Genomic DNA, 23,562 nt, shown 5'->3' with positions numbered 1-23,562 from the left:
GGTTGTCTACAAGAAACGTACCGTTCACCACATCGCCGTTTTGTTGAGCTTGGTGGGCATTCATCATGAAGGCACGCCCATTAGTATCTTGGGGAGCTTGAATGGCTTGAGCGGCTTGACCCTCTTGGGGTGCGGGTGCTTGAATTGCTGGGAACGGTTAAACTTGAGCTTGATTAGCCAACAAAGGTGGAGCTTGTGGCTGAATCGCTTGATAGGCTTGGTAAGCTTGGAGTTGAAATTTCGGGACAGGGGCCAGCTGAAGCGAGTTCACGTTTACGAGTCGTGGAAACGCGTTGCGGAAGTGGCCAGTGTCACCACAATTATAGCAAGCTCTCATTTGGCTAACGGGTTGGACATATGGTACGGGTCGGGGATTCGGTTCAGCAGCCCGCGGGGAGCCGCTATGGTGGTTTCACGACAAGTGGTACTAAAATGCTCGAAACGGTTACAACGGTTACATTGACGGCAAGCGGTATTAGCGGAGTGGTGTTGAAGGCAAGTGTTGCAAAAAGGATGGGGTCCATTATAGGGTTACTTGAAAGGTGGTGCAGGGATTGTTTGGGTTTGAGGTGCGGCTTGTTGAGTTAGCGCGTACTTCTTGCGCTTTCTTTCGCGGTGATGGGTGGAAGAGTAGGCGGGTTTGGGTGGTCTGGGCTTGGTTTTTTTAGTAGCAGGTTTATCTATCGGTTTCTTGGATGATTTTAATGTTAAAGTCCCGGCTTTGACATGGTTATCGGTTAATGTAGCAGCCAAATTAATAGCATCGCCGAGTGCTTTGGGCGAACTACTGAAGACACTGTCTTGGATTTGTCTCGGTAGTCCCCTAATGTACTTTCGATGGCACGCGAATCAGGGGTGACAAGATGCAGCACCAACATACTTAGCTCGTTGAAACGTGAGGTGTAAGCAGAGTGCTCACCACCCTCGTGCTTAAGGTTCCAAAATTCAGCCTCCAAATTCATAAGCTCATTTGGAGGAACAAACTGTCGGGTCATGAGATCCTTCAATTCGTTCCATGGCAAGGCTATGGCAGCTTCAGCACTGCGGGTCGAGTTTTCCTTGACCCACCATGTAAGAGCGCCTTTCTCGAGAACACCTGTAGTGAATCGGGTTCACTTGTCATCAGGACACTCAATTTGGAAAAACACGCTCTCCACCTTTTCGTACCACTGAAGTAGGGCAGTGGCACCTTGAGTTCCGTCAAAAGTGGTGGGTTTGGCATCAGTAAAGTTTTTAAAGGTCACAACGGGAGCGGAAGGCGGGGGAGGAGGGGGTTTAATGTTAGCCATGATATTCTGGTGCATCTGGGTCATGATATCGGGAGGGGTACCGCTGTCAGGTGCTTAGTGATCTGGGAAGTTATCTTGCGGCTAGAAGTTCCAAATGATCGACGCCTTAAGGTTATGGGAAGCCATTCTGCGAACAAGGGTAACGAAAATTGTGAGACTCGGAATAGTACATGATATATATAAAGAAAAGAAATCTTTGTTAAAGTTTGTTAAAATAAGAATACCGTAAATATAATAAGTGTTGTGAGGAACTTAGAGTTTTCATGAACCACCATGGAATCTTATCTTCCAACACAAAAATCAAAATTTCGAAAATAAATCGAACCAAAAGCTAGGTATTCGTGTATCACCACGACTTGACTGACTTTCGGTTAAAACACATTGTAAAACATAGAGGGTCAGAGTCACACGTTGCCTGAACAACCATGACTTATGTGACATCCTAAGGGATGCAACCATATCCTTATCACAAAGAGGACATGATCACGGTTGAAAACATAAAGTGGTGAGTCGTATGGCGTTTGGGTGGTACATTTTGGCCTAGTAAGTTTCATGACCTTCCCGAACTCTCCAGGTAAGCAACCGGGTACAGCGTCTGATTGGATATATGCGCATTGCTTATCCTTAGGTTTCATGAACCTTGGTGTCAAGAGTTCGGAAAACAAGCACGTCCCCCTTCCAGTTACTACATACCCGCCACGATGAATCATCTTTATGTAGAGGAATTATCGGACACCATAGTAAAAATTGATTTGAAAGTTTTGAAAATCTTTGGCTTTTAGGCATAAGCCTTGGACTTGTATGTGCTTTGTGTGCATGAGGTGTAAATGAAATAAGTAGTACCATAGCAATAAGTGCATCCGAACAATCAAGTAAACGCCCACATAATTTTTCTAATCATGCAACCTAAACAATTAAACAATTAAGCAATAGCTACCTAGAACACTACATCTAATGTCCTATCTTATAGCCACGGCTCTAATACCAATCTGTAACACCCCGGCTTAAGCGAAAATGCCCGAGTGTGACGTACAGATTGTTCAAACACACGTGACACTATTTAGTGGCAATAATAACATTAATTCATTAATGCATAATGTAACACAAGTTTGAAATACATAACAAGTACATTCAAATCAAAGTTGGACAATAATAATAACTTATTTATTTAAATAAGCTAAAAACTAAATGTCTTCTAGTCCTTCATCCTCTAATCACGGTACCTGTAACATATGTATAAAATACGGTCAGCTATAAATATAGCTGGTGAGATTCCACAGTTTAAATACTACGTAAAATCCATACAATTCCATAAAAACTTAGGAAATGAACACATAAGGGTTCTTTACACTCGATGCAATAGACCTGAGTGTAAAGAACAAACGAAGGTCCTTTCCAGTTGGGGCTACCAATGTACTCGGATAATGAGGTCCCTTATCCACTCGGTACAAATGAACCTGAGTGCAAAGGGAAGCGTATGATCATACTTAATGAGGCAACCTCTTGAATTCCAAGTATATAACAATTAAAAAAATAAGCACACAAGTCCATGATTGAATTGTAGTTTGTAAGGAAATTGAAGTTCTTGAAGTTTGATAATACTGCATATGCTACCCCAAAGTATGAAAACATTAAAAGGGGGTTGTGAAAACTCACCTAAGTAATTGAAGTAAAAAGGAATAATAATAACTCGAAGGCGTCAAAGGAAACCGAAGCGGTCAATCCGTACTAACTATAAATAAGAATAAACATGACTTTTAACGAATATTCTAACGGGATTTTATGGTTGATTAATTATATGATTATTATGTTATTATTTATGTTTAGCGGTAACTTGTTTATTAATAAGATATAAGTAGTTCAACAGCGAGAATATGAAGTTCGAACGTACAAATTACTTGAACTTTTGTTTATATGTCGAAAACATAATTATTGCATTAACGAAACAGTTTTTAGAAAATTATAGTTTACGTTTAAGATTATTAACGATTTTTAGTTATGGTCTACGAAAACGAGAAACTTGGTTTTTAAGTGTGAAATGGTGAGATATATTTTTGATAATTAATTTACATAATTTTTATTTAACTTAAAAAGGTTTTTATAAATTTATTTTGATTTTTAATTGATTAAAAAGGTTAATTTATTATTAATAAACTGAGTTAAAAATTAATAACAAAAAATATGTCAGACCCGGGTTTCGAACTCGGGTCTTGGTGATGTTAGATCATGTGTTAGCCAGTTGAGCTAGACTGCATATTCGTTTTATGTTTGGTTCTCAATATTAAAATATAAACTGTTTCAAATGGATTTTATTAATAATAGTATTAACAAAACAGGTTACCCAAAAAATGCATGCGTGACCCGGGTTTCGAACCCGGGTCTGTTGTTTGTTATCCTAACGTGTTAACCATTGGACCATTTGCTTCATTCAGTTTAGATTTGAAAGATGGTTATATATATATATATATATAGGGGATGGATCATGCGAGAAGTCAAGTTATATATAGAAGTCAATCTTGTCCATTAATTTGTTGATCAATGGTCTATAATCAAAATGACATTATTGTAACTTATTGGGGTCCTCATTTAATGCATTTTAATTCCATAAGATTATTTTGCAACCTTTTAGTTTCCGTATTTAATGTCTTTCAAATCAACTAGTTTTTACATAAATTTTATATAATTATCAAAAACTCAAAACACCTAGTCTACGTAGTATATAATATTTATATTTGTGTTATTTTTTTTATTATGATGTTGTTTTCTGTAGGTAAAATTATGTGTAGAAGTTATGTCATATGTGTAAGTATACCTATATGAGTGAGTGTATTGTTGGTGCCATTTCTTTTTATATGATATGTGTCATTTGTGTATATACTACTTTTTTGGTACCCAATTCTCTTGTGAAGGAATGCAATAAATAAATTTTACATAAATTTTACAAGTGTAGGTTATTAAAATGATTAGTTATTTATTACATATAGTTTAATATAAAAAGTAAAAGAGTTTAGTTTGTACTATGTATGTTCATATATATACTGTGTATGTGGTATTTCAAATTGTGTATGTGTAAATTTTATAATGTGTAGGTTCACATATGTTCTGTATAGATGGTATTTTGAATTGTGTATGTGTAAAAGTTTATCGTATGTAAGATCATTTATGTGCTGTGTAGGTTCATATGTATTGTGTATGAGTTATTTCGAATTGCGTATGTGTATAGATTTTATCGTATATAGGATCATTTATGTACTGTTTATGTGGTATTTCGAGTTGTGCAGGTGTAAATTTAATCATGTATAGGCTCATATATGCACCTATGTAGGTGATATTTTGAATTGTGTATGTGTAAATTTTAGCGTGTATAGGTTTACATATGTACTGTGTAGGTGTTATTTAAAATTGTATGCGTAAATTTTAATGTGTATAAGATTATTAATATATTGTGTAGGTGGTTTTATGAATTTGGCATAAAGTTAAAAATCTTCCAAGATTTTCTTAAGTATGGAAAAATTATGATGAAGAAATTAATTATAGATTAAAAAATTAATTAAAAAACAAAATGTAGTTTGTTGCTTTGTTATATGTGTTGATAAACATGAATATTTTATAGTAATTGAAACTAATTATATTATAAAAATACTTAAATAAAAACAAAAAAATATATATAACTTATCCAAGATATTTGTTACTTACCATCTATGGAAAAAGTTAAGTACTAAAATACCTCTTCTATTAAAATAAATCAAATATAAAAGAAAAATTATGATTGGTTGTAATGACTTCTCACACTTTTCGCACTAAGAAACACTTCTGAAATGAACCTAATTCTATATATATATATATATGTTGGACCCGTTATGCCCAAGACACATAATTTTATTGATGTGACTAGTACGTCATGATCCAAGTCGGGTCATACCCAATAACAAGCTGGACAAACATCGATAATATTTGTTTATATATGATATGATCATAACAAATAAATATTAACACTTGAGTTATTTGGAAAGGGGTTTCTAAATAATATGTACTTGTGAAATAAATAAATCATGTGGATGATTTATGATTTGAGAAAGAGCATTCCATATTGTTATATAAAATGTTTAAGTAACAATATGTGAATAATGTTACCTAACATGTTGCCCATGTTGTGTTATCTTTATAACACAATGTAACTTTTTTTATAACACAAAATATAAACATATATATGTTATATTTAAAAGATTGAAAATAATATAAACAAAGAAAGGAAGCCCCCCCCCCCCCCCCCGCCTCTTCCTCTTTCCTTTTATTTTTTTATTATTATTTAGAGATAGTGGCAACAAGCAAGGATTCTTATTGGACCAAAGGTTGGTGCATTTAGAATAAAACATCTCCACTCTCTTTCATTTCACAACACACAAGATACAAAATAAGTCTAGAGGATAAATCCTCTGCACATTTTCTCCCTCTCTTTTCTCTTGGACGGCCAAGAACAAAGACAAGAAGGAGTCCACAAGTGTTACCAAATCATAGCTAGAAGTAGTGTTTGTTGGAAAGCTTGGGGTATGCTAGCTTGAGGAGCTTCATATTCAAATTCTTGCTATCTTCATCATCATCTCCTTCCTCTTTCTTGGATTTGAAAGGTAGCTTTAACATGCATGGACTTATAGTGACATGCATGTGTTTGATAGTATGTATTTCGTATTTGGATCCGGGCTTGGGTTTTGCATGTGTAAAATTGGTTTTATACATCTCAAATTATCAAGATGTAAAACTTATATCCGCTGCGTTTTTGGTAAAATTGGGATTTTATCACTTTGATAATCTTGTTAAAACCCAACAATGGCATCAAGAGGCGCTTATACGGATGCATGCTTCATTAGACCCAAAAATTTTCGGCTTTATGGTGGGGTTTTTTACCATATGGCCGAAAATTTTGGGGGTTTTGGTTACCCCATGGTTTTTCAAGGTTATACTTTACATGCATGTGGTAATCTTGAAAAACTAAGTCATTTGGATGATTGATTGTGTTGTTTGGACAAAACTCGGAACTTTCGGTTTTTGTTTGTTTTGGCCGAAAGTTTCAAGGGTCAAAGGGGAACCATTTTGGGTCTTGTATTATTGCATATTTGGATATGAAATAGATGTTCATAACCAACATATGGCCTTGTGTTTGGTTGAATGTTTGTGTTGATTGTTTGTTCATTCAATGTTGTTTGTTCATTCGATATGGTTGTAATATTTATTTGGGTTTGTAATCTATTTATTCATTTCAATTGGTTTGTAATAATAAGTAGATTAGATGCATTTCTTTTACTAGAAAAACGTATTAGGATATATTTTGTAAAAGAAGATGCAAGGAAGGAGGCCCAAATAAAATGAAGGAGACCACAACACGGGGGTGAACACTTGGAGCATTTGGATGCGAGATCAAGTGGGAGTTCACTGACACAAGCACATCTCCTTTTGAGTCCCTTAGGAGAGACCTTTTGACACACTTGTCTTCGGTCAACAAGTGTGGTTAACATTAGGAGGCTATGGTTATGAACTTGTGGTTGTGTGTATTTTATTCTTGCATGGTTGATTTACTTTTGTTTGTATGTTGTTACAATTTGGATTGTTAACTACTTAAAATCAACAACTAAGCATAAAATTGGTTCCTTAGAAATCGTTAGGTAATAAAAAATGGTTTTATTAAAGGCTAATGATTTCATAATAAAATGGGCTTTATTAATAGGAACTTTGAAAATGGGTTTTTCAAATAAGTACCATACATTTGAATGCATGCAAATGAAAGGTACATAAAAAGTTTTCCAATCTAGAATTTAGAAAACTAAAAATCCCTTTTAAAAAATAAGTTGAACACCATCCTTTTATACGACACTCGAATCACTTGGGAATTCGGTGTGGATAAAGGTCACCTAACCGCATTAGAGGAAACTTGTGAGTTGAGGTGGGTTTGCCATATTTGTGGGATAATGGTCACCTAACCACTTGTATGTTTAAACTCACACGTGTGTGTAAGTAGGACGACTTAAATTGGAAACCATGTGAACAGCGTCACCGAAGCATGGCGTACAATGGTGTTGATGGGATTAAACATGCCAACTAAGCATGAGATGCTTAACCGATCCCATAAAACTAGAAGTTGCAAAGGGTTGCAATCGTCAAAAGTTGACTACCTTGTTAATTTAAATAGTGGGATAAAGGTCACCTAATTACTATTTGAATGTAACATTGGGTTCTAGATTTTAATCATTAATTGTCTTGGAGACATAAAGGGTATTAACGATTAAAATTAATTGATATCGAAAATACTAAAATTGAGCTTTGTTATATTTGTAGATGGCTGTAATCAACAATCCACCTAACGTCATTATTCCACCCGTTAATAACCTATCACTAAGATCTATTCTCGATAAGGAACGTCAAAACTATACCAACTTTATGGATTGGTATCGAAACTTGAGAATCGTTCTCAAGCAAGAAAAGAAATACTACGTATTAGAAGATCCAATTCCCGATGAACCTAGCATTGACGATGCCAAAGACCATAACAATTGGGTTAAGCATAATGAGGATTCGATGCAAGTTTCTTGCCTCATGTTGGGAACTATGATTCACGAGATTCAAAAGGATTTTGAACTTTATGGGGCATACGACATGATCACCCAACTTAAGGAAATGTTCCTTATATAAGCTAGGGTAGAATGCTTCGAAACGGTTCGAGCGCTTCAGCATGTCGTATGGAAGAAACCCAATCGGTCTCGTCTTATGTACTTAAGACGAAAAGCCACATTGATCGTCTCGAGCGCCTTAATTGTCGCGTCTCAAACGAGTTAGCCGCGGATTTGATCCTAAATGGCCTAACTAAAAGGTTTGAGACATTTGTTATGAATTATAACATGAATGGGTGGGACAAGAGCATTGGTGAGCTTCATGCAATGCTCAAAACGGCCGAGACGGGAATGGGTAAAAAGGTTTTACCCGTTCTCACGATCAATGAGGGAGGCAATAAGAAAAGGCATCACCCGGAACCCAAGGCAAAGGTTGCCAAAGGTAAGGGACAAGTCAAGGGCAAGTTCAAGGGAAAGGCTAAAGTGGAACCACCCAAACCGAAGAAGCTAAAGGTTAGCTCGAAGGATCCGTGCTTTGGATGTAGAGAGATAGGGCATTGGATGAGGAATTGTCCAACCTATCTAAAAGAGTTGAAAGCTAAGAGGGATGCGGGGGAAACCTCGGGTACAACATTCATGATTCATATTGATCTTAATCTTATTTTCTCTAACACATGGGTATTGGATACCGGATGTGGAACTCATATTTGCAATTCATTGCAGGGGTTCAAGGGAAATTCAAGAAAAGAGATATTAGTCTCTTCATGGGCAAAGGAGCAAAGGTTGTTGTCGAAGCCCGAGGAGACTACACATTGAAGCTTCCAAATGGTTTGGAAGTTATTTTGAAAGACATTTTATATGCTCCTAGTTTGACTAGGAATATTATCTCCGTTTCTTTATTAAGACAATGTGGTTTTGATTTAATGTTTGTGGACACTGGTATTTGTGTTTTCATGAATAATGTCTTTTATTTTAAAGCAATGCCGTCTAATGGCATTTATGAATTAGTTCATGATAACACATCCTTTGATAACATGATGTACCAATCCAGCATCAAGAAACTCAAAATGGATTTGAGTAAGACTTATCTTTAGCATTGTCGCCTTGGTCACATAAACAAAGACCGCATACATACACTTCAAAAGAATGGTCTTTTGGAATCAAGTGAAGATGATTCATTTGATAAGTGTGAGTCTTGTTTACTTGGAAAGATGACCGAGGACCCCTTAAGTGGAACAAACGAAGGGGAAAAAGACTTATTGGGTATCATACATTTGGATGTATGTGGTCCCTTTAAGGCAATGACAAGGAATGGTGAAAGATACTTCATTACTTTTATCGAGGATAATAGTCGTTATGGGTATATGTACTTGTTAAGACACAAAGATAAAACCTTTGAAATGTTCAAAGTCTTCCAAAATGAAGTACAAAATCAACTCGATAAAACCATCAAAGTACTTCGTTCGGATAGAGGAGGTGAATACCTAAGTGATGCTTTCCAAGATCATCTTAGGAGTTTTGGGATCATCTCACAACTTACTCCGCCCGGAACACCACAACATAATGGTGTGTCCGAAAGGAGGAATCAAACTCTATTGGATATGGTTCGATCTATGATGGCTAGAAGCACATGGCCTCTATCATTTTGGGGTTTCGCATTACTCTCCGCGGCCCGTATTCTAAATATGGCCCCAACCAAGAAAGTGGACAAAACACCTTATGAAATATGGAATGGAAGGGTTCCATCATTATCATATTTAAAGGTATGGGGTTGTGAGGCTTATGTCAAGAACAACACCCAAAACAAACTTGAAAATAGATCCACTAAGTGTATCTTTATAGGATATTCCAAGGACTCCATGGGACATTTTTTCTACAACCCAACCGAGAAAAAAGTATTTGTTGCTCGAAAGGTCGAGTTCATGGAAACTAAGTTCCTTATGGAAGGTACTAGTAGAATGATGGAACTCGAGGAGGATCGAGAACCACAAGCCGATACACGTTTGGTTGATACTAGAAATAAACAAGAGGTTATTGAAAATGATCAAATGGTTGATCAAGACACACAAAACATTCGCAAATCCGGTAGGATTAGTCATCCACCCGAAAGATATGGATTTTTCATGGATGGATGCTATGTGGTAGATTCGGATGAACCCACCACATACCGTGATGCAATGTCACAAACCGATTGTGACAAATGGCTAGAAGCCATGAACGTTGAGATGCAATCCATGCATGACAATCAAGTATGGGATTTGGTTGTACCACCTCTTAATTCCAAACCGGTTGGAAGTAAGTGGGTTTTCAAGAAGAAAACCGATATGCATGGAAACTTGGATACTTATAAAGCTAGACTTGTAGCAAAAGGTTTCACTCAAACTCAAGGGGTTGACTATGATGAAACTTTTTCTTCCGTAGCAATGCTAAAGTCTATTAGGATATTGTTTGCCATTGCCGCACATTATGACTATGAGATATCGCAAATGGATGTCAAAACCGCTTTCCTAAATAGGCATCTTGAGGAAGATGTCTATATGGTCCAACCCGAAGGTTTTGTCGTTCCACAACATCCTAACAAAGTATACAAGTTAAAGAAATCAATCTATGGATTGAAACAAACATCTAGAAGTTGGAATCACCGATTTGATGAAGAAGTTAAGAAATTTGGATTCATCAAAAATGGTGATGAAGCTTGTGTGTATAAGAAAGCTAGTGGGAGCATCCCGATTGTTTTAATTTGAATGCTTGTTTTAATTCCTAGTCTTGTTAGTTTGATAGATTCTTGACCATAATATGTTGGAAAACAATGTGTTAAGTATTTGTTTATGAACTTAGCTTGTATATGCATACTTTGTTCATATCACTAAGTTAGGAATGACTAGTGGAAATTAATTTGGTTATGAATTTTAACAAGCATGAAACCTATCACTTGATATTGGAAAATTGTATGGTACATGATTCTTTGAGTTGGTTGATGTTTGCTAGAGATTAAGGCCATAATCCTTAGTTTATATTTTGCTAATTTAAAAGATTCATGTGTTTAACTAGTGTTCTTGAGCTTGTCTATTTTACATGATTTTAGGAGGTTAGTTTGTTGTTTTCATGCTAGCTTTCCTTTAATTATGAGATTAGGCAGTTTTGACAAACTTACTAATCTATGGTTATTATCTTGAAAAACACCCATCATGATGTTGTGTTGTTAGTATTAGGTTGCCTTGATTGGAATTTGATATTGATGCTTAATACATGATGTTTGCCATTATCATTGTCATTTTGTCACTAAGTTTAAGTGTATTCATAGTCTAAGTAGCTTTGTTTGGATTGATTATTAGTTGTATTTTATTTGCTTTATCATTGTTGTATGCTAGCTTAGTTACTTGAAAATTTAGGTGGATTGTTTGTTTGGTTAAATTAAATACGAAGATTTAGTATCAAAAGTTAGTCGTGTCCATGGATTGACACTCGGTTCTTACCAATACTTTTCTACAAACGATAGGTACACTTGCCTTTCGTGTGTGGTTTGGTTGTTGGTGAAAACCATTTTTAAAACCCGATTTGTGTGAAACTTTTATTCAAATTTTATATATATATTCGCATACGTCAAGTTTTTGGAGCCGTTGCCGAGGACACGGTGTTTTACTTTTGAAAATGATACGAGTAATTGATTTGCCTTGTTGATATGTTTGCTCTATGTTATTTAAGTCTATTTCATTTTTATTCATCTTGTTTTTATTGTATTTTATTAGTTATATTTTAAGGTAGTTTTCCTTGTCTTGTTTGTTTCCATTCTGCGTTTCTTTCGGGTGATGCATGTCCACCACACCCAGTCCTGATCTTGTTTCCCCCCTTTCCGAACCCGAGCGACATCTCCGAGAAGGTTTGAGGAGGAGAGCACGCGAGATTTCCGAGGTCATTGAAAACGAAGTTGTGGAGGACGACGCGAATCCCGAGATTGAAGAAATGGCGGACCCGAACAATCAAGGTCGCATGGATAACTTCGCCACGCCGTCCCTCGATGGCTATGTCAGCGGTGTTACGGAGCCCGAGATTACCGTGAGTTTCGAGATCAAGTCGAGTATTATTCATATGGTCGAAAATTCCGTTTCTTTCCATGGCCTCTCGAACGAGGACCCTCATTCTCATGTTGTGCATTTCCTACGATTATGTATGACATTCAAAATTCAAGGGTGTACGGACGATGCCGTGAGACTCCGACTTTTTCCGTTCTCACTTCGCGGGGCTGCCTTGGAGTGGTTAGAGGCACTCCCTTCCGGTTCCATCACCACTTGGAACCAATTGGTTGAGCAGTTTCTTTTTCAGTACTTCCCACCCAATAAAACTGCAAGATACCAGGCAAAAATCGCTGGTTTTCGTGTTGATGATGATGAGTCACTTCATGCTGCATGGGAGAGGTTCAAGGCTTGTTGAGAAAATGCCCTCATCACGGTTTGAGTCGCGGTCTTCAGTGTCGTACGTTCTTTGATGATTTATCCAGAGCACAGAAGCAGGCCGTTGATCAGGTTGCGGGAGGAGATTTCGGTAGGTGTACTCCCAACGAGGCGTTGGATGTCTTGGAGCGAGCTGCTAAGAAGAGTTTTGCATATAATCCACCTCATAGTATTCCTTCCACTAAGGGCGTTCTTCATGTCGATTCTAATACCCTTGTTTCCGCTCAGTTAGAAGCCTTGACCAAAAGATTTGACCAGATGCAATCCGATCTGTCCAAATCTAGCTCTCGTTGTGGGGTGTGTGACGGGAACACCAGACCAGTCAGTGCCAGCAGGCCATGGTGGTGGAGGATGTTGACTTTGTAGGTTGCCAAAACAATGCCTACAGCAACTCCTATAACCCAGGATGGAGAAACCACCCAAATTTCAGCTGGAAAGATAATTGTGGCTCTCAAAATCAGAGTCAAAATCAAAAGCCACTGGGGTTTGACCGAAATCCAAATTACCAGAATCAACCACAGAACCAATCTTACCAGCAAAAGCCTCAGTTTCAGGGTTCCAGCAGTAGTGGTCAGTCTAGTGGTGGGTCTAGTGTTGAAAATCTTTTGACTCAGCTTTTGGCTAAAACTGAGACCTCAAACAAACAGGCTGAACAGAGGAACCTGAAGATTGATGAGACTCTCCAGAGACACGATCTCGAGTTGAGGATCAGAAAGCGTCCATTCAAACCATCGAGAATCAGGTTGGACAGATTGCTCAGCTCCTCTCTGCTAGACCACAGGGTAGCCTTCCGAGTAACACTGAGATTAATCCGAATGCCGAGGCTAAGGCGATTACCCTGAGGAGTGGTAGATCCACCATTCCTGTTGATGCATCGGTTTCCACACCAAAACCGATTGCCGATGAGATCGAGACTGAGACTCCTGGTGAGGTGCACCCGAGGTTAACCCCAGAAAGTACCGCACAAACCAGTGAGCTAGTCAGGACTTATGTTCCTCCCATTCCATACCCAGGCCGTTTGAAGAAGCAGAAGATGGAAGAGCAGTATGGGAAATTCCTACAACTTTTTAAGCAGCTTCACATTAATCTTAGGTTTCTCGATGCGTTGAAAGAAATTCCTAAGTATGCTAAGTTTCTGAAAGAGGTCCTCTTGAATAAGAAGAAATTAGAGGAGCTTTCTTGTGTGACTTTGAATGAGGAGTGTTCAGCGGTCCTTCAGAATAAACTGCCCAAAAAAATGACCGATCCGGGAAGTTTTACCATTCCATGTTTGATCGGTAGTTTGTCGATTAGTAACGCTTTAGCCGACCTAGGTGCTAGCATTAACTTGATGCCTTATTCTGTTTTTTCAAAGCTAGACCTAGGTGAGCCTAAGCCAACTCGCATGAGCATTCCGCTCGGCGACCGCTCGGTGAAATACCCGAGAGGTATAGTTGAGAATATGCTTGTGAAAATCGACAAATTTGTGTTTCCTGTTGACTTTGTGATCTTGGGCATGGATGAGGATAAAAATGTACCACTCATCCTAGGTCGACCTTTCCTAGCCACTGCTAGAGCTCTCATTGATGTCTGCACCGGCAGACTCACTCTTAGAGTTGGAGACGAGGAGGTGACCTTTGATATTGGGAGATCCATGCGCCACCCACACGATCATGATGACGTGCTCTACATTGATACCATCGATTCTTGTGTCTGTGAGCACATACAGGACACATGTGAGAAGGACTCTTTGGATGCTCAGTTGTGTGTTGGAGGGATTTCTGACTTGGTTAGTGGACCTCTATTTGAGGAGTTGGTCTGTGGTGTGGATCACGAGCCTCCTGAGTGTTTAGAGAGGATTGAGGATGTTGATCGCGTTGCCAAGCCTAAGGCAAAACCTTCTGTCGTGGACCCACCATCTATCAAGGTAAAGGAACTCTCGTCCCATTTGGGGTATGCCTTATTGGAGGATGGGTCCCGCTTGCCTGTTATCATTTCTGCTAGTTTGTCGAGCGAGGAGAAGGTAAAGTTGCTCGCAGTTTTGAAAAGCATAAGCACACGATCGCCTGGAAGATCATGGATATAAAAGGGATTAGTCCATCCTTTTGTACCCATAAGAACTTTATGGAGGAGGAGTACAAACCCGTGGTGCAGCACCAACGGCGTCTCAACCCTAATATCCAAGACGTTGTGAAGAAAGAGGTCATTAAGCTTCTCGATGCTGGATTGATTTATCCGATCTCTGATTCCCCATGGGTGAGCCCGGTGTAGGTCGTCCCGAAAAAGGGCGAAATGACGGTTGTTGTGAATGAGAAGAATGAGTTGATTCCTACGCGTACAATCACGGGATGGAGAGTTTGCACTGACTACCACAAACTCAATGATGCCACGAGGAAAGACCATTTTCCACTCCCCTTCATTAACCAGATGTTGGAGCGACTGTCAGGAAAGATGTACTATTTCTTTCTTGACGGTTTCTCAGGAAACTTTCAGATCCCCATCTCTCTTGAGGATCAAGAGAAGACGACATTCACATGTCCCTATGGGACATTCGCCTATCAGCGGATGCCCTTTGGACTGTGTAATGCCCCAGCCACCTTTCAGAGATGTATGGTGGCGATTTTTCATAATATGATCGAGCACTCCTTGGAGGTTTTCATAGATGATTTTTCTGTTTTCAGGAGTTCTTTTGATCATTGTTTGAGAAATTTGGAGAGAATGCTGGCCCGATGTGAGGAGGCCAACCTTGTTCTTAATTAGGAGAAACGCCACTTCATGGTGAAGGAGGGCATTGTGCTAGGGCATAAGATTTCACAGGCGGGGCTTAAGGTTGATCGAGCCAAAATTGATACCATTTCGAAGCTTCCGCCACCCAATTCGGTGAAATCTATTAGGAATTTTCTCGGTCACGCGGGATTTTATCGGCGATTCATAAAGGACTTTTCCCAAATCGCCCGCCCGATGACAAAACTCCTTGAGAAAGATGCCCCGTTTGTTTTCTCCTCCGAATGTCTTCGGGCATTCGAGCTTCTGAAGGAGAAATTGGTGAATGCCCCTATCATGGTTTCCCCCGACTGGTCCTTACCTTTCGAGTTGATGTGTGATGCTAGTGACTTTGCAGTCAGGGCAGTCTTAGGTCAAAGGCGAGATAAGCACTTTCACCCGATTTATTATGCGAGTAGGACACTGAACGATGCGCATGAGCATTACACGACCACTAAAAAGGAGCTCCTTGCTGTTGTCTTCGCATTCGATAAATTTCGGTCTTATCTTGTCCTTTCTAAGACCATTGTGTTCACGGATCATGCAGCCCTTTGTTATCTGTTCAGTAAACAAGATGCGAAACCAAGACTTATTCGTTGGATTATATTGCTGCAAGAGTTTGAAATTGAGATTCGTGACAAAAAGGGTGCTGAAAATGTCGCGGCCGACCACCTCTCCCGTCTTGAGTGCTCAGCTTCGTCAGAACAAGTGGGGGTTCATATAAATGACAATTTCCCCCACGAGTTCCTCATGCATATCGAGACACGGGATGAGGATCACACTTGGTTTGCTAACATTGCGAATTTTCTTGCTAGTGGGATCGTGGTTAAGGGTCTGACTCACCAAAAAAAAGAAGAAATTATGTTCTGATGTGAAGCATTATTTTTGGGAGAATCCTTACTTGTTTCGTGTTGCTGCCGATCAGCTCGTGTGTAGGTGTGTGTATGGTGATGAGGCTCGAAAGATCCTGAAACACTGCTACGAAGGCCCGACCGGAGGACACCATGGAGCCACATCCACGGCGAAGAAGGTCTTTGATGCCGGTTACTTCTGGCCAACCATCTTCCGTGATGCTCATGATATGGTGCAGTCTTGTGATGCTTACCAGAGGGCGAGCAACATCTCAACACGAGATGAGATGCCCCAGCGACCGATTTAGGTCTGCGAGGTTTTTGATGTCTGGGGCATCGACTTCATGGGACCTTTCCTGACTTCTTTCAGCTACCGTTACATCCTAGTGGCCGTTGTTATGTTTCGAAATGGGCTGAGGCGCAAGCCTTGCCTACAAATGATGCTAGGTCGGTGGTGAAATTCTTGAAGAAGTTATTCTCCCGCTTTGGTGCCCCCGAAGCATAGATTAGTGACCGAGGGACACATTTTCGTAATGCTCAGTTGGAAAAGGCATTGTCCCGATATGGTGTCCATCATCTTTTCTCTACACCATGTCACCCGCAGACGAGTGGGCAGGTTGAGGTCACGAATCGGGGCATCAAGAGGGTCTTGGAGAAAACGGTTAGTCAGAACCGTAAGGATTGGTCCGAGAAATTGGATGACGCACTGTGGGCTTTCCGTACCGCCTACAAAACACCGATTGGTACAACACCGTTTAAATTGGTGTACGGGAAAGTGTGTCATATCCCTGTTGAACTCGAGCATAAGGCATATTGGGCATTGAAAAGTGCAAATCTTGATCTTGCATGCGCGGGTAAAAACAGGATGGGTCAGTTGCATGAGCTTGAGGAGTTGAGAGGCCAAGCTTATGAGAATTCATGGATTTACAAGGAGAGGATCAAAAAGCTTCATGACGCCAGGTTGAAGGACCAAAAACAATTCCAAGTGGACGATCGTGTTTTGCTTTATAATTCTCGCCTTCGTTTATTCCCCGGTAAGTTGAAATCCCGATGGTCCGGCCCCTTTAGTGTGAGACAGGTGTTTGACTACGGTACCGTTGAGATTGGCCATGAGGATGGACGCATCTTCAAGGTGAACGGTCACCATTTGAAACACTATTTGGGTGAGCCGGTCGAGACAGTTTTGGAGGGTTGTTGACCTCCACCCCATGATCTAGTGTGGGGAATGTGAGTCTAGCTATCGACTCCGTAAAAATTTAGCATGTTTAGGACTTTGTAGATTTTTGTGTGTTTGATTTGTGTAGACTTGTTTGATGACTTTGTTTTATGATGGATGTCATTGGGATTGATGGTATGGATTGTGTTTGTGTACTATGTTGTTTGGTGTGGTTTGTTTTGTATCGCCTTATCCTTGCAGGTGGATGTTGTGGATGTTTATTTGAGCAGCTGGCGTTGCCGGGTCTTCCTTGACCCTTCTGGGTCTCTCGTATGGTAGCCTTGCGATTTTTCAGGGGAGTTTTCTGTTCTCTCTTTTGCATTTACTTTTATAGTTTTTTGTTGTGCAACGAGGGCGTTGCACAATTCAAGTGTGGGGAGGGAATTTTGGGAATTTTATGAATTTTGTTTGTCCAAATGTAAAATTTTTTGCAAAACTCCTAAGAAAATTTTTGTAGCAAATAATAACCACTAAGCAATTTTAATTCAACTTTAATTGTTTTGTCAAAGCATAAATCTTTTAGACATTCAAGCCGAAAATCTTTAAAAAGACATACCTTTAAGCATGACAAACAAATTCACATTCTTACCTTGCAAAAGTTACCCATTCCGCCCGTTTCCGTGAGTTGGCCTCATCAGATTTTTTTCTCATGTTTTTGCGGGCAATTGAGTGAGCCGGGTGATTATTGTAAGGTAGAACTTGTTTTTGGGATTGCATTTTAAAACTATATACATATACATGGCATAAACCATTGAGGAATTTAGGATAAACCCTTTGTATAGCCATTTTTCCACTTATATTTATTACACACATTATCCGCTTAGTAGCCCATGTTTGGCCTTTTCCCGTGTTTTTTCTATTTCACCCTATTTTTATCGCCACTTAGCTATATAGCCTTTTATATTTTCACCCATTTTTGGTTAGAAATCCGGTTCGGCTAAATTAGTTAGTTTATTGTTGTATTTCTTTCATATTGTATTTTGTTCACTTGGGAAAGCACAACGCTATCTTCCAAGTTTGTATGTAAAGTTTTTAGTTTGGTAAAAAAAAAACTTGTAGAAAAGAAGAGAAATTTATGAAGTTAGTTCATCATATTTTATGTGAAACTTGATTTCAAAGAGCAATTTTTGGTTTGTTAGCTCTCGGCCCGTTAAAACCATTTGGTTTAGTTAGTTAGATTTTGTTTTATAGCTAACTTAGTTCCGGATTTTCTAGCCGTTTAGCCACTTTTCCCAAAAATTTCCTCACCCAAACCCTAAGCCAAGTTACAACCCTCAAGTACTCGTGTTTTATGCCACGTATGTGTCAGTTTGATTTGACCCTTGAACAAGCCTATACCGTGCTTAGTCATTGTCTTGGCATCGAGTGTTCTCAACATGCACTATTACACGCATGATCACTAAATATAGCCGAGTGTATGAGTGAACATTGTGAGGTTTGCAAGGTGGGAATGTGATGACAAATTGTGATGTTCTCTAGACTATGTCTTAATTCTTATTAGGCTTGTTTGGACATATATACAATGCTTGCTTGATCTATTAAAGATTTGAATGATTATTGCTTTCGGGTTATTATTGCTATTGTAGAGTTTGTTTTATTTGCTTGAGGACAAGCAAAGTTTAAGTGCGGGGATGTTTGATGTAACACAAGGTGTACATCTTATTACACCAAATTTTCCTCATATTTTAGCCAAACTCCATGCAAATTCATTGTTTTTGGTACTTATTTGAGTTATTTGTGAATTTGCAGGTCTAGGCGCCCGCCCGACAAAGAAAACAAGAAAAGATGGTGTTTCGTGGACAAATTCAGCAATATGCCGACCCCGCACAACCGTGCAAGACCTTGCACGACCGTGCTTCCCGGAGATCTTTCCAATGTAAGCCAGTGCCGCAAGAATTCAAAAGTGCACGACCGTGCATGGTCGTGCGGATGCCCGTGCATGACCTACACGGCCGTGCGGGCCCGTGCCGATGACAGAGAAATCTGACATTTTGGTCAGACTAAAGCAGGGTGTTGACTTTCCACTTATATGCACGACCGTGCATGCCCGTGCATGGGCCCGTGCCAGCCGTCCAGAATGCTTAAATACACCTCCACTACTCGCATTTCAAGTGGAGAGCCTTAGGGGAATTCTCTGAATTTGCTGGAAATTTATTGTGTGTTTGCTAGAGAGAATTCAAGGCTTCCATCTTTGTGTGATCATCCTTTCAAGTAGCAATCATCATTCATCTTCGTTTGCAATTTCTTGTTCTTAACAATGCTTTGTAAGACTACTTTGATTTTGTTTGTTGTATCAAGCCTTATGGGCTAATACTTTTGTTACTTAGATTATTTTGAAGCTTTTACTTATGTGATATTTATTTATGCATGATTTTGGCAAGTTGGTGTCCTTCAAGTTTATGATATGTTCTTGAATTGAGTTTAATGGTTGAATGCTTGTTTTAATTCCTAGTCTTGTTAGTTTGATAGATGCTTGACCATAATATGTTGGAAAACAATGTGTTAAGTATTTGTTTATGAACTTAGCTTGTATATGCATACTTTGTTCATATCACTAAGTTAGGAATGACTAGTGGAAATTAATTTGGTTATGAATTTTAACAAGCATGAAACCTATCACTTGATATTGGAAAATTGTATGGTACATGATTCTTTGAGTTGGTTGATGTTTGCTAGAGATTAAGGCCATAATCCTTAGTTTATATTTTGCTAATTTAAAAGATTCATGTGTTTAACTAGTGTTCTTGAGCTTGTCTATTTTACATGATTTTAGGTGGTTAGTTTGTTGTTTTCATGCTAGCTTTCCTTTAATTATGAGATTAGGTAGTTTTGACAAACTTACTAATCTATGGTTATTATCTTGAAAAACACCCATCATGATGCCGTGTTGTTAGTATAGGTTACCTTGTTTGGAATTTGATATTGGTGCTTAATGTATCCACCTATATTGAATTGCGGATACAGAAATGATAAAATCGTTTTGATTGGATCGAATATGAGCCTCCTATAGAAGATGAAAGAAGATAGACAAGAGATCAAAGACAAAGCTTTTTTGAGACAGGAATCAGCATCTATCTAATGAATTAAATCAAATGAATTAAACGGTTCTGAGAAAGAAAAAAGGGAACGAGATCGCAATGAGATTTTCATCTCAAAAAGGGGGATATGGCGAAATTGGTAGACGCTACGGACTTAATTGGATTGAGCCTTGGTATGGAAACTTACTAAGTGATCACTTTCAAATTCAGAGAAACCCTGGAATTAAAAAATGGGCAATCCTGAGCCAAATCACGTTTTCCGAAAAAAAAGGTTCATAAAGCGAAAATCAAAAAAGGATAGGTGCAGAGACTCGATGGAAGCTGTTCTAACGAATGGAGTTGATTGTCTTACATTGGTAGAGGAATCCTTCTATCGAAACTTCAGAAAAGATGAAGGATAAACCTGTATACATAGAAGAATTGATGTGAATCGATTCCATATTGAAGAAAGAATCAAATATTCATTGATCAAAGCATTCACGCATAATCTGATAGATCTTTTGAAGAACTGATTAATCGGACGAGAATAAAGATAGAGTCCCGTTCTACATGTCAATACCGGCAACAATGAAATTTATAGTAAGAGGAAAATCCGTCGATTTAAAAAATCATGAGGGTTCAAGTCCCTCTATCCCCAATTTGACTCCCTAATTCTTTATTGTATCCTTTTTCAACTTTTTGCGTTAGAGGTTCAAAAGTACTTATCTTTCTCATTCAAGACTCTTTATACAAATGGATCCGAGCGGAAATGTATCACATGTCACATGTGGCATATATGATACATGTACAAATGAACATCTTTGATCAAGGAATCCCCATTTGAATGATTCACGATCGATCTTTTTATTCATATTGAAACCTACAAAGTTGTTCTTTTGACAAATTATAGGACCTGGACGAGGCTTTGTAATACCCGTTCAATTGACATAGACCCACGTTCTCTAGTAAAATCAAAATGAGGATGATACATCAGGAATAGTCGGGATAGCTCAGTTGGTAGAGCAAAGAACTGAAAATCCTCGTGTCACCAGTTCAAATCTGGTTCCTGACACATGATTAATTTGTATGAGTCTCTACTCTACCAATTCATTGATATGAATACATATTCATTAAGTCTTTTCCAATTTTGAGAATCCCAATGAATCCCTCATTTTATTGTATTTTTTTTATTCTATACATAATAAAAATACAAACCATAAAACAAACGAGACTTCAATTACTTTGTTTAATCTAGAATAGAACCTTGAATCTATAGAATTGTAGAAGTGAAGATTTGTTTTTTATCATTCAATGAGCGTCTTGTATTTCATAAAAATTGGGAGCAATATAATCCTTACGTAAAGGCCATCCTATCCAACTTTCAGGCATTAAGATACGTTTCAAACGTGGATGATTATCATAAGAGATTCCCAACATATCATAAGATTCCTGTTCTTGAAAATCCACACTTTTCCAAACCCAGAAAACAGACGGAATTCTAGGATCCCTCCTCGGGGCAAATACTTTTATGCATACCTCTTCTGGTTGATCCACGCCATACTCTATTCTAGTAAGATGATACACACTAGCTAATAGTCCGCCCGGTGCTACATCATAGGCGCATTGGGAATGGAGATAATTGTAACCATATACATATAAAATGACAACAATGGAATGCCAATCCCCGGGTTTTATTTGTAAAGTCTCTATTCCTTGGTAATCAAAGCCCAAAGATCTATGAATTAGCGCATGCTTAACTAGCCAAGCAGACAAATTACCCTGCATCTTTTTTATCTCTCCCGCATTTTTTTGTAGGTATAAGTATTTCAGATTTCCGATAAAATTTCTGAAGATTGAGCCACAACTTTTATTCTGTGCAAAGGAATCCTGTCTAATTTACTAATTCTTGGGAAGATACTGAACTTTTGTATTTGAAAAATGTTTCAGGAGGAATCTCTGAGGTAGATGGCGGTTGATAAAGGAATCCTTTATCATAATTTCCAGTATGAATACTATGCCCAACCTGAAACTTGTGATTGGTAGTAAAACACCGATTCTCTCGCTGAGACATAATTCTATCTGGATAGATTTCTCGAGATATTTTCTTACGAAGTTTTGTTATAGCATCTATAATTGCTTCTGGTTTAGGTGGACAGCCCAGAAAATAGACATCTACAGGAATTAGCTTATCGACTCCACGAACAGTACTATACGAATCAGTACTGAACATCCCCCCTGTAATTGTACATGCTCCTATAGCAATAACATATTTTGGTTCAGGCATTTGCTCGTACAATCTCACTAAGGAAGGGGCCATTTTTATTGTTATTGTTCCGGCTGTTAAAATAAGGTCCGCTTGTCTAGGGCTCGATCTTGGTACTAGTCCATAACGATCAAAGTCGAATCGTGAGCCTATTAATGAAGCAAATTCAATGAAGCAACAACTGGTACCATAGAGAAGCGGCCATAAACTAGAGAGTCTTGACCAATTTGAAAGATCATTTAATGTAGTTGAAATAACTGAATTTTGGGTTGTTCGATGAAATAAGGGAAACTCGATGGAATTAATAACTATCTCAATTTTTCCGTTTTTCTTTTTATTGTCTGAATATTCGGGAGCTAAGACCATTCCAATGCTCCCTTTCGCCATGCATAAACTAAACCAACAATTAAGTTAAGCAAAAAAATTAAAGCTTCTACAAATATAGATACACCTAATACATCGAAACTCATTGCCCATGGATAAAGAAAAACCGTTTCAACATCAAAAACAACAAAAACTAGAGCAAACATATAATAGCGGATCCTAAATTGTAACCAAGCGTCGCCTATTGGTTCTATACCTGATTCATAACTAGAAAGTTTCTCCGGTCCTTTGCTATTCGGAGCTAAAAATCCCGAAATGAAAAATACCAAAATAGGAATAAGACTTGATATTATCAGAAATGCCCAAAAAATATCATATTCGTAAAACAGAAACATAGATGCACTCCTATAAACGTGGAAAATATACCGGATTAGTCAATTCAACTTGAAATTTTTAAATCGTTCATAGCTGTTTAGTTAAAGTAAGAATTGCTTTCATTTTGGTCCAACCATCTAGTTTCCTTTTGCGGGGCGTGGTTCCTTTCAAGATTCATCGATTAGAATCCTATTTTTAGTACATAACTTTTGCTTTTTTTAGCTAACTATTGCTCTTATCCAAATTCTCTTGTTTTCATCTCAATCTTACCGAGAATTCTCTCTAAAGAAAAGGGATTCTAAATAGAATTCTCATTTTTTTTTTAATTTTGAATTCTATTTATTAGTTATTATAAAATTATTAGTTATTATAAAGTTATTATAAATTGGTCGAAATTGAAATCGATTTTTATTATCCTTTCTATTTGATTAT

At 38.3% G+C, this 23,562-nt stretch overlaps 2 non-coding genes across 2 annotated transcripts; one reads left to right on the top strand and one right to left on the bottom strand.

Annotated features, from left to right (window-relative positions):
• Positions 1-12,240: 12,240 nt before the first annotated feature.
• Positions 12,241-12,344, bottom strand: LOC143576415 (small nucleolar RNA R71). Its single transcript, XR_013142945.1, has one exon. It is a non-coding gene; the product is annotated as a small nucleolar RNA R71 (small nucleolar RNA).
• An 8,823-nt stretch (positions 12,345-21,167) lies between these two features.
• Positions 21,168-21,240, top strand: TRNAF-GAA (transfer RNA phenylalanine (anticodon GAA)). Its single transcript has one exon. It is a non-coding gene; the product is annotated as a tRNA-Phe (tRNA).
• The last annotated feature ends 2,322 nt before the right edge of the window (positions 21,241-23,562 follow it).

The sequence above is a fragment of the Bidens hawaiensis genome, unplaced genomic scaffold (assembly GCF_021521415.1).
Source record: "Bidens hawaiensis isolate Kalapana, Puna unplaced genomic scaffold, B.hawaiensis_p1.1 tig00028110_1, whole genome shotgun sequence".
Lineage (NCBI taxonomy): Eukaryota > Viridiplantae > Streptophyta > Magnoliopsida > Asterales > Asteraceae > Bidens > Bidens hawaiensis.
Note: the sequence above shows the minus strand (reverse complement) of the source record. Positions and strands in the feature narration are given on the sequence as shown.